The sequence below is a fragment of the Cimex lectularius genome, unplaced genomic scaffold (genome assembly GCF_000648675.2).
Source record: "Cimex lectularius strain Harlan isolate CLEC.00 unplaced genomic scaffold, Clec_2.1 scaffold95, whole genome shotgun sequence".
Taxonomy (NCBI): Eukaryota; Metazoa; Arthropoda; class Insecta; order Hemiptera; family Cimicidae; genus Cimex; species Cimex lectularius.
The window spans coordinates 21,196-39,170 of NW_019392779.1; the positions used below are offsets into that span (position 1 = coordinate 21,196).

General features: G+C 33.4%; 1 long non-coding RNA gene across 1 annotated transcript; it reads left to right on the forward strand.

Moving 5' to 3' along the window:
- The first annotated feature begins 8,760 nt into the window (after positions 1 to 8,760).
- LOC106667880 lies at positions 8,761 to 10,483 on the forward strand. The gene is made up of 3 exons (XR_001340662.1): positions 8,761 to 9,068; positions 9,128 to 9,181; positions 9,284 to 10,483. It is a non-coding gene; the product is annotated as an uncharacterized LOC106667880 (long non-coding RNA).
- Positions 10,484 to 17,975: the final 7,492 nt, after the last annotated feature.

The window sequence follows — 17,975 nt, forward strand, 5'->3', positions numbered from 1 at the left end:
GCTCTCCTGTGTTCTTCTCTACTTTATAGTCCTTTGAGACTTTATAGGAAGTTGTGAAGATTGTTTTCGGGATCACATAATCAGTCCCCATTTCTAATAATGGGTGTCTGATTTTGTTGATTATGGTTGTATTCCCGATTTATTTAGTTCCTTTCCAATTTAATTGTTTCTGGAGCCTAAGTGAGCTTTTCCTAATCTTTCCTCGTATGAATATTTCCAGTGGAGGTTTATCAAAGTTTCTAATACATTTGTAGGGGTTGTTCTCATTGCCCCTGGGATACATAGGTTTGCTAGTCTTTGTATGCTACCTAATGTTTGGGTAGCTACTTTTTGTTGAGCTTTGTTCTACCAGATTAGTGATCCATAGGTTATTCTGGGTCTTATTACTGCCGTGTATAGCCAATAGGCCATCTTCGGTTTTAAGCCCCAAGATTTGCCTAAGGTCCTTCTTGGGGGAAGTGGGAGGTACTTATTTATTGTAATTCTGCAGCGATAAACTTATTGAATAGTAATTTATTTCCACTCTGTTTTTAAAAATGAAACCATATTTTGACCCAGCAGGATATTTCTTGAAGTTCCTATTTTCCCTTTAGGTTTCTTGGTGATGTTGAAAAAGTTGAAAGTCTTTCGTTGAACCAGAAAGAGATACGGTTTAAGGCACAAAGTCCTGCGTTCAACGATGTATCATTAGAAGCAGCTTCTAGCCCTTAACCGCACCCCGTGACTTTGCACACGTAGGCTGACAGAACTTTCAGATAAAACCTGAGAAGGAGTGGTATTTCTATTATCCTGTATTGTTTCTATTTTATATGTACCATACTATTCATAATAAAATTAAAACGTTAGTATCATAATTGTTAAAATTTAATATGCCATAAAAATTGATGAATACCGAAGCTTAATTCAACATATAAATATCAAATACAAGTTATACATGATCTACAAGAATATAAATTGTTATTTGCAATAAAAGAAAAAGGAAAAGAAAGAAAACTTTACTATGTCTTGGTAACAAGTTCCTTTAAGGTACAACAGCAAATATCTGAACGATAGAAATAATTCAAAATGGAAAGATGAAATGTACTAAATCAACCTTTAATCTACAAACTATCTATTTCAACAGATATTAAGTGACTATAAAAAATTATATAAAATACGAAAAAATGAAAGAGCCAAAGAATGATTGTAAAGTAGAACAATGTGTTATAAATTGAAATAAAAACTAAAAACAACATAAAATAAATCAACTTTTAATGATGTTGACAAATACGACTAAGCCTTAATTATTCCAGTTATTTAAGCAAAAATTAAATAATATAAAGTTAGGCAAACAATATTGCTGAATGCGTGGGTAAGCATCAGTTTTATAACCTTTTTACCACATGTGCAGGGGCTAAATACGACTAGAAATCAAGTCCCAGAGAAGGCCAGGTCTCCTACTGGAGAACCAATTGTTTTCGATCCCAAAACAAAAAACAAAAACAAAACCAGAGGAGCGGGCAATAGCCCTAGTAACTAGCCGTCCGGAAAAACTATTAAACAATAATATAAAATATGAACAAGAGTTGTGAAAATGATTCTAAAATAGAACAATGTAATACCAAATGATATTTGGATTTATATAAACTCAAATCCGGACATGTGTGTACATATATGCACACATGTTCAGAGTTAAGCCTATCACTTTTCTCAGCCCATAAACAATTCTAGATTTTGTAATTTACAATAAATAGCCTGAAGGTATTAACCATTCAACCAACGGGGTTGAGTTCCGAAGTCGGTCAATAGCTAGGCAAATTCAGCACATAGTTCCTTGATCCAAACCAATACACACTCACTCTTAAATACATTCTCTCCTATTTACATACCATCCATTCAATTAGGGTGGTCGTACTCGATAACCTACATCACCCTCTACATATATTATATAACTAACCTGATTGAGGGTCGAGAGGGTACTCAATATTACGCTCAATTACTCACAACACACGCTAGGTGTTTTTGGAACACACATCCAAAATGTAATTGTTATATGTAAACAATGTTTGTAAATCCCATGCCATGAAGATGATCTCAATAAAGATCAAAACTTGGCACGATAAAGAAAATGTTTTTCTGAAACCTACATCACACCAGACCGCATTTCACGATTTCTAAATAAATGTCGATTAACCGTCACTCATCACTACACATTAATGATTAGATATAATTATTTCATTATCCCGGTGTGGTATTCTACATAAAAGGACATTTCCTTTAATTTTTGAAAAAAAAAGAAAATACGAACTATTAAGTAATATAACTACTAAATAAAACTTAAAATTACTCTTTAACAAACAAATCGCTAATTTATAATAAAATGTATGCGTGATATATTGAGACAACGTTATTTATTGACATTTTTTGACACTTTGTTCGTTAAGTTCATCATCTCTTCCAAAATTTCAAAACTTCTGCACAACTTTCTCCACTTGTAAAACAGTTGTAACTAAAATTAACGCCCAGTATTATTGAAGATCGGAGATGTCAATGCTATCGACATTGAACAATGCCTCCAGCCAAAAAATAGGCTGTATTGGCAAATTCCCAATAAATAGTTTCCCTGGAAGGAAGAAAAAAATCCAATTTGGCCAAAAGACCGAGCCCGACGTTACGACGACGATGACGTTAACCTTGTAATTTCTATAAATCTACCTCTTTCTCATAGCCGGAGCCTCGGTAAAACGGAGCCATGGCGTATGTAAGACATCGATAAGGGAGGAAGTGACGGCTTATCGATAGTTTATGGTGTGTTAATATCGATACTGGTAGCATAGATAGTCGGCCAACTGTTTTATGTGGCCAAAACTTCGACCTGCGACTTCCTTAGCTCTATCTCTCCTCAGGTCATGCCTAGTGTCGTAATTCAACGAAACATACTTACACATATTGATTTTCATTCATACATTTCATATAACTTTTTAGAATTTTGAATAATTAGAAATAAGAAAATCTTGATGAAAAGATAGAAGGAAGACACAACGATCAAAGTTACAACTTTCAAACTTAAATAATTATTTTCTTCTATTATTCTGTACATTATGTTTGTGTGAACACAGTCTTATTTTTTAGATTAATAATAATAAAAGTGCTTCACAACTCAAATATGCTAAACTAAACTCACCGTCAAAAAACGTATAAATCTCGTATAAATATTAAACCACGCTTTTTTAAATATTTATTGATCTATTAATTGTTCCAGGACAAACATTTGTGATTAATCTTGTCATTAATAAATCTGTTTACTAACAAGAACAAAATCAACGTTTTTCTTGGATCGTTTCAATTTGTTTTTCAGTCGGTTTTTACTATTTGCTAACCCCGGGTAATAATTTCTCTCTATTTCCTCCGTTAATATTGTTTGGTCGTGATGAATCGCTCGTGCCGCGAAGAATCGGTCAAAATCATATCCAAAATTACGTCTCACTGCTTTACACGCTAATTGCCTTAGCATTCTTTATTCGTCAATTTCAAAGACCAATAAAAGGTATAAAAAGACGGGGAATCCCTCGCGGCGACCAAATTTACGAGATTCCAAATCATCAATTTCACAGATGACAGACAGTTTTAGCGCAATTCGGCTGCTTCTGGCATTAAAAACATACTTGGGATAATCAATCTCAGAATCAAATGTTAAAAATAGACTGAGAGAGTTAACCCATAAATCAAGGAAGTCGTGAAAGGCCTCTTTTTAACACAACAACCCTTTAAAGACAGATTTAAATTTGCAGAAAAAAATTCATCGTAGAATTTACAGAAATTGAAAAAAGTCCATTTCACCAATTTTAATTTTTTTTTATTTTAAAAATTAATTTTTAAATTTTAATTTTCAATTTTAACTGTCCACATGAAATCTGTAGAAGACCCGGAGAGGACTTTCATCTCTTTCATAAAATTCTTGTGCGTAAGTAGGTCAAGAAGCATCAACATTAAAATCCTTTCAAACAGCTTGCACAAACATAAATCAATTGACAACAAATCATGCTCGATCATGTTAAATAGGTGCATATAAATTACAGGAATTAGATACGACAAAGGAATATTGACCCATGTGGCACATATTCAACTTTTCTTTTTAATTTTTTATTTAATATATGCATTACAATAAGTAACATTCTTTACAACATTTAATGAGTTGAATTTACAAATGAGATGAATCATGTGTTTCCTATTCGGTCGTCTGGTGGGATTATAAAGGTGCTTTCTATTGGTTAAGGATTGGACTACTCGAATTGGGTGAGAGGAACGTTTATTGGGGAAAGTGGAAAATGTTTTGGGAATCACGACAGGGATTTTGAGGTCTTTTTGAAGAATGTTGCTGTAGATTTAGTAAGGAGCATTGACTATGATTCTAAGGACTTGGGATAGAAAGGACTGTATTCTTTGATGTTGGAAGGTTTAGGCCCCTCAGTCCCAGTCCATACGTCCAGATTTGTTTTAGTATTGTCTTGTAGATTTGTAGCTTGTTTTATAAATTTTGCTTTCATTGAGCTTTATACGCTAGCGTTTGCTCCATTGGACTATTTGAGGACATGTGGCTGGAGTTCCGGCTGTGAAATCCGGGATGAGAGGATAGGACAGCTGGGTCGTCAGTGAAATTGGGATACCTGCGGTGTAGGTAAATGATCCGTCTGCGATGCCCTAAAGTACTCCCGTTCCCAGAGGACAATAGTCAGAGTAGGCTAAACCGACTCTGATGACGACTTCGGTTAAGTAGGAACAAAAGAGTAGGTAGAGGGTAGTTGGAGGGATACGCTTGAACAGGAGGCCTTCATGCTACACGTGTGTAGCTTGTGACACGTCAAGAAAAGCCTCTACACAATATTATCTTTAATCTCAGAAGTCTCTGATTCTTGGCTTACTGCAAACGATCTTTCCTTAATCAGGTTATAAGCTTGAAATAAAAATAATTTTAATTTGTAAAATAGTCCATCATGCCTTTTCAAAAACTAACTTTGTCAAAAATCCGAAAAATATCAAAAAACGCGCCAGTCGTGTACAGTTTCTACTCGAGTAATGTAATCTGTCACTTTGTGAAGCTGATTAGCAGTCGTGGAAGTATGGTTTCGAAAGCCAAATTGATGGTCTGGTATGATGTTGTTTAAAATATCAATAGAGATTATTCTTTTCGAATAATTTAGAAGGAGCAGGTAACAAACTAATAGAACGATACGATGACGTGGAGATTAAATTTTCATGAGGCTTTGGGGTTACTTTAATGTAAGAAAGTTTCCATTGTATGGAAAAGTGTGTAGTCCACTATTGCATTAAATAAAGAAGTTAGACGACGGCTTTTTTGGGAGGTTATTGAAGAACTTGAGCTGTTATTAAATCATGACCAGATGATTGTTTTTAGGAAGCTGTCGTATTTCTTGTGATTCTTGGCTGGGAGATATTTTTGCTATTTGTTTTGAATTATACTTGTTTTGGAGATATTTGTTTTGAATTATTTAAAAAAATATTAAGAAATAAATGAAAAATAAAGATGGGCGTTTAATTGTTAAACTAGGCTAAACCAGCACGACTTCAGAGTATTCAGGAAGTGTCGGTTTTGTACAATTTTATTACGAACATGGTAACGTATTAGTACAAAAAATTAATAAATCAATAAAATCCTTGGTTTCCAAACGTAAAATATGCATCACATACATTATTTAGTTTTTTTTTTTAACCGACTGCTTGATATTAATCAGTTAAGAGGCGTGTGTGTAAATTCCAAGTTAATCTTCTATCAAATGTATGTCCTTAATAGTTAATTAGTTATTCAGATATCGTGAGATGCGGTCGGGTGTGGTGTAGGTTTCAGAAAAATATTTTCTTTATCGTGCCAACGTTTCGATCTTTTATTGAGATCATCTTCAGGGCTCAAAGTGTTTGTCTTCTGTGTAATTGTGCCATCCTTGCGTGTGCCACTCTCAACACGACACGCAAGGATGGCACAATTACACAGAAGACAAACACTTTGAGCCCTGAAGATGATCTCAATAAAAGATCGAAACGTTGGCACGATAAAGAAAATGTTTTTCTGAAACCTACCTCACACCCGACCGCATCTCACGATATCTGAATAACTATCGATTAACGGTCACTAATCTCTACACACTTCACAGTTAACTTCGTCGGATTGAGGGATAGGTTCATTGTATAAGAATATGCTAGGACAAGTCTCACAACGGAATGTAAAGTTGATAACTTGTGTCTTTGAGGGGATAAATTTTATTTTCCAAAGATTGCTCCATTTTTCAATTGTTAATATGTGGTTTAGTAACATAAGTAAAGTTTGTGTAGAAGACGGATGACTTGTTAATATTGCCATCTACGTAATTGGCGGTAAGTGCATTCTCATTTGTGGGCATATCAGAAGTAAAAATTGTGTACAAAAGTGGAGCGAATATTGACCCTTGAGGCACACCTGCAAACACTTCTTCCATCCCAAAAATCTCCATACTCTGGTTTACTGCGAAAAATCTCTCATTAAAGTATGAATGTATAATCAGTTGATAAGTAGTGCAATGATGGGTTCGAAAGCCAAATTGATGGTCTGGTAGGATGTTTTTTGAAAGAGCAATACAGATAATTCTTTTATAAATTAATTTTTCGAATAATTTAGAAGGAACGTGTAAGAAACTAATAGAACGATAACATAATGGGGAGCTTAAACTTTTACGAGGCTTACGGAACATTTTAATGTAAGAAAGTTTACATTGTATCCGAAAGTGTGTAGTCCTCTTTTGCACTAAATAAAGAAGTCAGACGACGGCTTTTTTGGGAGGGTATTGAAGAACTTGAGCTGTTATCAAATCAAGACCAGCTGATTCTCTTTTAAGAAGCTATCGTATTTCTTGGGATACTTGTTTTGGAGATATTTGTAATATTTGTTTTGAATTATTTAACAAAATATTAAGAAACTTTCTGGGCATATCAGAAGAAAATTGTGTACTACAGCAGTTCGAATATTAACCCTTGTGGTACACCTGCAAGCTATTCTTCGATCTCAGAAATCTCCTTACCCTGGTTTACTGTAAAAATCTATTCTTTTTTTAAATGGAAATGATTGATACGACCTCGTGTTTAAAGACTTCATGCCAGTAATAAGAAAATAAATACTAAAAAGCGCATAATAAAAGCTGAAAGGTAGTTAGGAAGTGTGAACTAAAACGAACGATACTAAAATAAATGGAACGAGAGGTTACTATAGAAAAGGACCGGAACGATGGAGAGTTGTTGATGAGGACATTGATAGTGACTGTGACGAACAACATGGTTGGTGGTCAAAGACGAAGGATCAATTGAAAACGAATTGTGATCTTGGTGTGTGCCCAAAAACAAATAGAAATCACTCAAATGACAGAACCTCATTTGAAATAATTTTTCTGCAACCTTACTGAAATAACTTAGAATTTGCTGTGCACATTTCCAAAAGGTTCAAAAAATTTGGTCTTAATCAAATATTTCGTTTAGAGGTGTTAGTGTCATTGCATCACTGTTGATTAAATGTTTGGGCTTTTCATAAAATTATGCAGATATACACGATGTTTTCTACACTTTCCACACTACAATTCTGCAAGACAGAAATAATTAGTTTGGTTTTTACTTTTCCCATTTTTATGGAAATTCCTAGCTGAAATCTAAATGTTCCAAACCGATTCTTCTGATAAAACTTCAGTTTATCTTTGATATTTGGCATTTATATGAAGGCAATCATAATATTATTGGAGAATATTTTCCATATTCCGTCATCATTTCCTGGCTACACACATCTTCGACGTTTTCAGCCTTTACAATAGTGTAACACGTTGTCATAAACTCTGCAAACGTGAAGTAGTTCAAGCTATTGCTAACTTATATACTTGGTTCTATTGATTCTAAGTTATCCTCCAAAATGCCTCGCCTACAACAAAACCTGCCTTTGATTGGTTTTTCGTTGTGCCAGATGGACTGAATAAATGCTAAATATATTGTTTAATAAATATTTAAAGTCGCTGCAAATGCGCGTTGTTTACCAGACGTATTGATTGGACAGAATATCATTTTCACCCAGCAGATTTTGCATACTCCCTAGATTGATTTTGACTACCAAAAAGTATGTTTTTCTATTGGTCAATTTAGCAAAAATCAATATAGAATTACTTGCATAATAACCTTAAATGTATTGAAGCCGAGTACTTATTTCAACTGTGTTTAACCAAAACACACTCGAAACATTCTGGCTTGATAGGTTGAGATATTTCATAATTATTTTGGGGTTAGATACTGTATTTAACTTTCAACGTATTGGTTATCGTAATATGTAATAAAAACATAATCATTCAAGGTGAGGTGAAAGTATGATGCAAAAAGAGACATACAAATATGGTCATATTTGAATGAAATACAAATGTATCAAATATTTCCAAAAAATGTGCAGTTAATTAAATAGCAGTAAAGGGTGAATAATGACATTATTGCCATTTCAACCTTTGCACTGTTACTTTATAACTACAGACAAGAATTGAATCTGGCCTCATTAAAATAAATTTGTCGTTCATAAGAACATATTTTTATTTGATTTAAAATTGAACATATTTAGTTAATTGTAAGATATTAATAGGTCAAGCGGACCACGAAACTAGTGAATATTTAGAAAAGCAGCTGGCGAACTAATAATATATAGGTATCATATGGTACTTTTGTATATTATAAATAAATATGATAATAATTTACAAAGTTTATAACCACGAAACGTAAACTGCATACGATTACAAACAAATTTTTTTTGTGTAAAATTTATGAAAGAAAGACTCGATTTTTCACATAATATTAAGTGATTTAGTTGATAGTCTTTTTAAAAGCATCGTAAGACCGAAGAAAACAAATGACAAAACAAACAAAATTCCAATAACCAAGGTGATATTAAATCTCGAAATTTTTAAAATCGTCATAAGTTTTAAAAGACTCGCAGAGTGAGGTAGTGTGTGACCGTCATTCAGAATTTGGTATTCTTTTTCAATAACGCCGGAGCATTGCAAAGGAAGGACTCTGGTTACAAGGTAAGAGCAAAAGTAACAATAATTACCTGTTATAGAGTTTTATTTTTTTTTTCTTAAAGGAGTCCTTCCTTTCATATCGAGAACGATTGTCACATAGACCATATCAACTGACGGTGAGTTTCCGTTTGCGTTTAAAATATTGAATCGGCTCTTTAATAAATCGAAATTAGTACAAAATAAGTAATAAAATACTGAATATTTTTTCTTTATGGCAGGTACTATTGTACAACGAGACTATTGAAAAATGGACAATTTTTCATGCGTTGCTAGTCAAATTTGATGCCCTGCTGTGGCGCCTGTACGATTTTAACATATTGTCCAATAACACTACCCCAACCGTATAAATGTATATATGAATATATATACACATATCATGTATATACATATCTGCCGCACGTATGTGCACTTAACCCTGACACGTTACCGCTTCAATTACCGGAACGACAAAACATGGAATTGACGATACTCAAGATATTGATTTATACCCGAAAATGAAAGTTATCCAATTGCATGCGGATATTACCAAAATCCTATGAGGTATATGTAAAAAAGTCGGAAATTGCCAAGTATCACTTTTCTGTATGAGTTAAGGATGTGGCACAACAATTGGGAGACTTCTATGAGGAATAGAATATACAGAAAGCGTATTTCCCGGACTGAACTCTTGGACTAGACGTTAATCAATATTGAAAAACGATTGGATATACAAACTTTCTGCCAGTCAACCGCCCACATTGCCAATGTATCCTCTGAATGGCTAAGGGTGAATTAGAGAAGATATGGCTTCAGAAAGTTTGTTTTAATTGAACGCAAACCCCGGAAAATTCTTATCCAAACATCCATGCAGTTAATGTTCACTTAAAGTAATGTGCAAAATTGGTATGAGCCCATTTACATAGTCTTTCTGGCAGTCACACGCCATTAATGCCATAAACATACTGTGAGTTACGTTGCATATGGTAGCCAAGAACTGTCGAATATCAGACGAAGCACACAATTTCTGGGAAAAGACGTTGATCTTGTATTCGAAGGAAGGCATAAATGGTTTCAGTGATGTCAAAAGGATAATCGTTAGAAATGTGAGCCCCTTTTAAAGTGATACCTAAGAAAAGTCATGGGTGGGTCGGATAAAATCTATTTAAATCATGGATCAAAACCCTCAAAAAAAATTAGTCGACCAAAATTTAAATTTGCAAAATTTTAAATTCATCTGGGACTTTGGACTACTCTTCCTGCAATAATTGGGCAATTAGAACTTTAGTTATCTCAATTCATCTTCGTCCGTCTACCGATGCCATTCTTTAATTATATAATTTTTTTATTTTGTTGATCCCAACCAAAATTCAAGAATCAAGAATTTCTGAAGAAATTATATATAAAAAATTTTCAATAATAAATTTTTACTTTTGTTCATATTCTTATTTATTTATATTGTTTTAATTGTATCTCTATCTAAAACTGAAACATAGTAAATGGTAATAAAATCGATTTTTTTTTAGAAAATAATAAAAAAAAAGATTTTGAATGGACGAAAAATTTTTAATATTTGGAAAATTTGATTTATTAATTAGTATACTATTGGGTTGTCCGGAAAATAATGCAGGATTTTGGTATTAAACAAAAAAAAAGAAACTAGTTACTTTAAAGCAATGTTCTTTAATCAAAATAATTTCCCATACTCTCAATACATTTCTCCCAACGTGTTGGTAACTTATTAATTCCGTCTGAGTAGAATTCAGAATTTTTAGAATTGATAAAGTCAATAAATGCATTTTCCAGTTCCGTTTGATTTTTGAATATTATGTGTTGTAAGTAGTGGTCCAGGTGTCTAAAAAAATGGTAGTCAGTAGGCGAGAGGTCCGGAGAGTAGGGTGGGTGAGGCAAAGTTTCATAGCCAAGCTCCAATAATTTTTGTGACGTTACACGTGACACATGTGGTCGAGCGTTGTCATGCAACAAAATGGGCCCTTTCCGATTGACCAAAGAGGGCTTCATTACTGCCAATTTCTGATGCATGGTATTAATTTGGTTACAGTATGATTCAGCATTGATGGTTTCGCCAGGATTTAAGAAGCTGTAGTGTATTAAACCAAATGAAGCCCACCATACCGTAACCATTACCTTTTTTTGATGAGTTGGGGGCTTTGGAAAATGTATTGGAGCTTCTCCTTTGTCGAGCCACTGTCCAGAACGTCTAGTGTTATCGTAGAGAATCCACTTTTCGTCACATGTAACAATTCTGGCCAGAAATGGGTCATTTTTGTTTCGACAAAGAAGTGATGCACAAACATCAAAGCGCTGATTTTTTTGGCGATCGTTTAATGAGTGTGGAACCCAATTTTCGAGTTTTTTCACTTTTCCAATCGCCTTGAGGTGGTCAGCGACGGTCGTTTTACTGACTTTGAGTTGCTCTGCAAGTTCTCGAACAGTTGTTTTGGGGTTTTCTTCCACCACTGATCGCAGAACATCATCATTAAGAGAGGAAGGCCTTCCACGACCTTCTTCATCTTCAAGGCTGAAATCTCCCTCCCGAAATTTTTTAAACCACCTTTGCACAGTGCACTCATTAACACAACCCTCGCCCCAGACTTGGTTAATGTTTCTAGCCGTTTGGGCTCCGCTTCGGCCGAGTTTAAACTCGTAAAAGAAAATCGTACGAAATTCTCGCTTTGACATTATAAGGATGACTGAATTATTTCCAAGTAGCGGAATGCTACAGAGGTAAACAAACAATATCATTTGGAAGAGGATTAATAAGTGTTGACATTCATACAAATGAGTAATCCTGTAAACGTAAACAGAATATTTTATATAGATTTTTTTTAATGAAAACTTAAAATCCTGCATTATTTTCCGGACAACCCGATATATATTAGACGACTATATAAATTAGTCGACCAAAATATAACGTTGCAAAATTTTAAAATCAACTGGGATATTAGACAGCCCTCTCTGCAATAATTATTCAATTAAGATTGTAATTATTTCAACTATTCTTACTCTTTCTACCAACCAAAATTCAAGAATAAATATTTTTTGAAGAAGATCTATGAAAACAATTTTCATTAATAAAATTTTTATTTTCTTCCATACACTTTTCATATGGCTGAAAAATGGTATATGATAATAAAATTGAGCTTTTCAGAATATTATAAACAGCATTTGAATAATGTTTGTATTATTTGAAAATTCTCGTTTATTAAAAAAATAAAGTTTAGGAAAACGTTGCCATTGGTATGATAGTTTGGAGGTTTGTAACAGTACTTGTATAGAATTGTAAAGAACAACTGCGCTCATTATTATCTCTACATACTCTCTTATACAGTGCCAAAAACACAATTTTTACATTTGTTATTCACTCATACAAGAAAAATTTCAATTTTTTCCCTGAAAACACTTTTTCAAATACTCATCCAAAATTTGTGTGTCGCGGATTAAATTTATAGGGCACATTATAAACGCTTGACGAAATGATTTTTTTTTTCGTTCTCATGCTTTGGTACTTTCTGGATTTTCATTTATATGAAGTATCGAAAATATTCGCAAGTATTTTTTATACGTCCCGTATAATTTGGCAACGAAAGGAATTTTAGATGTATAATGTTTTGACCAGGTACTCCTTTAGATTTGAAAGTGGTAATTTTCTTCTATGTAATATTGTACATTGCTTTTTATTTCGTTTACATTATTCAATGCATTCCAGATGGACAATTTTGACAATCGTTTTCCTTTAACCTGTTATTCTTATTCCGATTAGTGTTTTGAACTAATTATGTGATCAATTGTCGCTAAAGAAACATTTAAAAAATAACGCCCGGTTGAGTAGAATTTAGTAGAACGTTTAAATCCTGCACAAAATTTTATGTGAACCAATTTTACATGATTTAAATATGTAAATTTTATTTTTTATAGAATGATTTAGTTTATTTATTGTCTAGAATTTCATTATTTTCATTATTATTTCGTTCATCATTACTCTATCACTGGCAATATTGAAACATTTATGCTGATGCTTGTGCCAACGATTCGGCTTCTACTCCCTGAAGCACTGCCGTCGTCTTGTATACTTGCCAGATTCAAAATATTTCATCATTATCGAATCAGTCCTTTCTGTATCTTTTCGATATCGTGTATCAAGTGTTTTAATATACAAAATCTATAAAATTCTTGCTTCGTCTAGTAGTGCCAATTAGTGATTTACTCGGCCAACATCCAACGTCTCGAGTTTTTAATATTTCACCGAAAAAGCTCTCTAATTTCTTTTGAAAACAAACACTGTTTAGGGTTTAATGCGTTTCTTAACGTACAACAATTCCGGATATACTTAAGTGGGGTTATTTACCGACACGCATCGGCAACGGTCTCATAAAAATTAACATAATTAGATAGGTATATCTAATCAGATATTTTACCGCTCAAGGTATAATATTGTATTTGCTTAAAGTCTTAAAATTAAGCGATAGCCATATGAAAATACTTTTGTTGTCAAAATTTGTTTTCGGTACCGATTAATTTTATTTTGAAATGGTGTTTGTCTTCACGGTATTGGGTTTCCCGGTCTAGGGAGAACTCTGGGCCTTCTAACGTTGATTAGTGCAGCCACTTCTAAATTCGATAAGGCCGTTTAATTACATTCATCCTATTAACGGTTGTATCATGCCGGCCAATCCTCAGGGTTTCAACAACAAAACTGAAATCGCCCGCTTAATCTAAAGGTAGTCAAACGAGTATATGCGTCTATTAGTAAAACTGATTTCATTAGCTTTTTAAAACTTTATTAACGAGACTGTCCACACAACTGGAAAAACTCTTTACCAATATGTTCAACATTTTACACAAAGATGTCCTAACTTTTACGGAAAACAAATTTCAATAAACTGTATTCATAAATCTACGGTATTCAACCATATAAAATTTATCTGTACTATAAATAGAAACAAATAAGTGGCCGATCAATGCTATCGCTTCCCAAAATAAGTATCTAATGAAGTAATTTAATAAAACCTTCAATTGACTGGTTACCTATGTACTTATACAGCTAGGAACAAATAAAATTATTAAAAATTCATTTGTTTTCGTGGTCGCATCATATACTATACATATACATATATCATATACATCATATATAATAAAACATTGAGTATCTGCGAAAGGGTAGATAAGCGAACTTGTTTCGTAAGAGCTTTTTTGTTGCATTTGAGGTATGAAATTCACTGGCAAAGTTTGTGACAGATAAGTTGTCGTTCTACACCCTGTATTTGTGATATTTTCTTTTGGGATCTACGGGATTATACCTTACATTGACCGTTTCCAGTCAGTTTTATCTGCATATCCTAACTACAGACCTACCATTGAAGACGGTGAGAAGCCAAACGCGATTGACAAATCAAAAATAATATTGAAACACTAATCACTACTTTATTTAAGCCCAACTCTGCACACTGATGTACATGTGTACAGAGCTGGAGCCTATCGCTTCACACAGTCCATCTGCAATTCCAGATTTGGTTATTTACAACAAATTACCGCCACTCGACGATCACTCACACTGGCTCTGTGCAATCCGGTATCAAACCTGGGTCTTATCCAGCCTCTGAGATTTAGCTCGATGGGTTATCAACAGCTAGGTCATTATCAGCCCCCAACGCAATCAGTCTGTAATTCCAAACTCATTCACACTCTCACTCACTATTCAACAATATTCAATACATTCTTTTTGCTATTTGCATGTCGTTTACTTAATTAGAGGAATGGAGTCTCATCACCCTCTACATGTATTATGTACCGTTATCTGTAATGTATTATATACAGTACAACAGCGGCGTATCTAGCCGAAGGTCGTGGGTTCGAATCCCGCTCGTGACGCTTACTTTTTTATCACAACTAAAAACCTTAATTAATTGAATTATAACCAATATTAACGTTTTTCAAGATTATATTGTTTTCAATGGTACATACATTACAAGTACATAGATTTACAAAACATGTCAGTCTTATCAGAATTCAGAAACTAGTCAATGCTGTAGAAGGCATTCGCAACTTCGAGGGGTACACAGTTTAACAATCAAGCTGCTATTATCCGTTGTTTTTAACTTGTTAGCTTCTTGTCTCGTATCATGTGTGTGCAGTTAATTAAATTGAGTATATTTATTTAAATCTTTCATGGCCTAGAGCAGACATTGTTGTATATACAGACTAGGTAATATAGTATAGCAAAAATGTCCATTACATAAATGAATCATGAACACATAAAATAAAAGTCGTACACTTAAGTTGATATACAAAGATTTTTAAAAAATATATATAAACAGAGTTATAATGCCCAAATCTTTAAGAGTTGCTGGCTTGTCTCATAGTGTCTAATGACATTACCCTGCCTTCATCCGGCGTTTTGGTTTTTGACGACACGCGTCCATAACTGGCTAATAAAACTGGACAACATCAGATAAAGCAAAAGTAATAAACTCGATTCATTCCAATATTGTAGTTTGTTTCATAGTTGATGGAAAGTCTTTCTCGTCATTACTCCGCAACAAAACACTCATTTTAAACCTTTTTTTTCTGTTTTCGGACATAATACGTCATCATCCATCATCATTACTCCACATTGCACGATAAAAGGTCTTACTTATGTCTAAATAGGTTAACGACAATAAAATAATTTCAGTTGTCTGCATTTCCATTTCACTAATATTTTTGAATAAGAAGTAGTTAAATGTTTTTATTTATTTAAGAAAATGAAAACAAAAAGATAGAAATATCCATTACATTTGTACTAATATCCATTTACATGTATTTAAGCAGGCCGGAAATGTACTGGGTTCGACAATTTTTACAAACCTCGATATAATGTTTACACAATATTATAAATAAATAATTTAATAGGAAACTTGTCAACATTACTTCAATAAAAGAAATAATAAAACAAATTCAACTGGAATAAAAGAAAAATATCATTGATTGCAAGAATACTTATACTACCAATCTTCTCGGGAAAATTACAAGTATTAAGTACTTTGTAGTAGTGAGAATAAATGTATGAATGTAATTCAGTTGTGCGAATGAAGGGGCATATCCGCAATCGCCCCGACGAATATCGAGTACTCGACAGTAGTATGAATGTTAACTAGATTATCACGTTTTTATATTATTTATTTATTTTTTATTTATTTCTGTGTTTATGTGCATTTGTGTTTGTTTTTATCAACAATTTTCGAGGACCTGAAGTACAGAGAGGATAGCGACAGGGTAAAGAAAAAAAAGAGTTTGTTTCGGTTGTCATTATAGATCATAAATTGGCTGCAGAAGCAGTAAAAACAAAGTTGGTTTATAACGCGAGAAAGAAAATAAAATTAATGCAAAACTAAGAAAGCAAAGACTGGCTAAAAGTAAAAAAATAGCGGAAAAATTTTGATTTTCTGATTTCCCGGTTTGTGGTTGCAATGTTACAATGTAATGTTTAAGTTGAGTCAATGGTTATCCGAATAATATTAATTTTCCCAGTATTTAAATTTTATTTTTATTAAACGTGCAAAAAAATCGGTTTTCACCGGCTCTCCTTTCCAATTGATTTTGTTTTCAGCAGGGGGTGTATCTTGTCGACTTTCAAACGTTGATTGCTGCAGCCAGTTCTGAATTCCATAATGCTGTCTATTGACATTCCACGTTTAAACAGTAGTATCTGACCTACTCATCCCCAGAATTATCTCTCTGGTTCACCAACAAGATTCAAAACATGACTAGCCTCATTCCAATTTTTTTTATTTCATTTATTTTTTGTCTACAACTGTACATGTATTATATACAATGAGCAGATTGGATTTAAATTTATGTTTGTGGCATTACGGTTGTTATCGAGAAAGCTACCCATTGGCAAGCGCTCTGGGATTAATAAAACTATATCAATCATTTAAGAGATTTCTTATCCATATTCTTTTCAGACGTTAACGTGTTAATTGTGGGGAATGAAGTAATCGTGTGATTTTGTAATTTAGTATGAAAACGTAATAAGTTTTGATGGATGAAAAAACTGTTGACATATTATGTTTACGTAAGAAAGAACAGAAACAATTAGTCTTAAAAATTTGGATTGAAAAAGACTTTGTAATCTTTAAACATTGGAATATTTGTCCGATCCATAAGCTCGTACATCCAAATCGGTTTGTGTAGGAACATGCCCACAGAAAGTTTTGATTTTAATGGTAATTTTGATTGCCGATTGAGTAAGTAATAAAACGTTTTATATCGATCGTTGAGTGTCTGTTTTTTTAATCGTGTGTGTGGATTCCAAGTCTTCTATCAAATGTACGCCCTATTAGATAACTTTGTCCGATTGAGGAACAGGTTCATTATATGAGAGTAAAAAAATATTAAGAAATAAAGATAGGCGTTTAATTGTTGAAAACGACAGCTTCCTACAAATAAATCACCTGGTCATGATTTGATAACAGCTGAAGTTCTTCAAGAACATCCCAAAAAAGCAGTCGTCTTTTTGACTTTTTTATTTAACGCAATTTTGAGGACTACACACTTCCCCATACAATGGAAACTTTCTTACATTCAAATGATCCCAAAGCCCCATAAAAATTTAAGCTCCCCGTTGTCTTATCGTCCTATTAGTTTGTTACCCGTTCCTTCTACATTATTCGAAAAATTAATTTACAAAAGAATTATCTCTATTGCTACTTTGAACAACATCTTACCAGACCATCAATTTGGCTTTCGAACCCATCATTCCACCACTCATCAACTTCACAGAGTGACTGATTTCATTACTTCGTGTCTCGAGCAGAAACTGTACGAGACTGGAGTGTTTCTAGATGTTTCTCAGGCCTTCGACAAAGTATGGCATGAGGGATTATTATACAAATTAAAATTATTTTTACCCCAGGCCTATTATCTGATTAT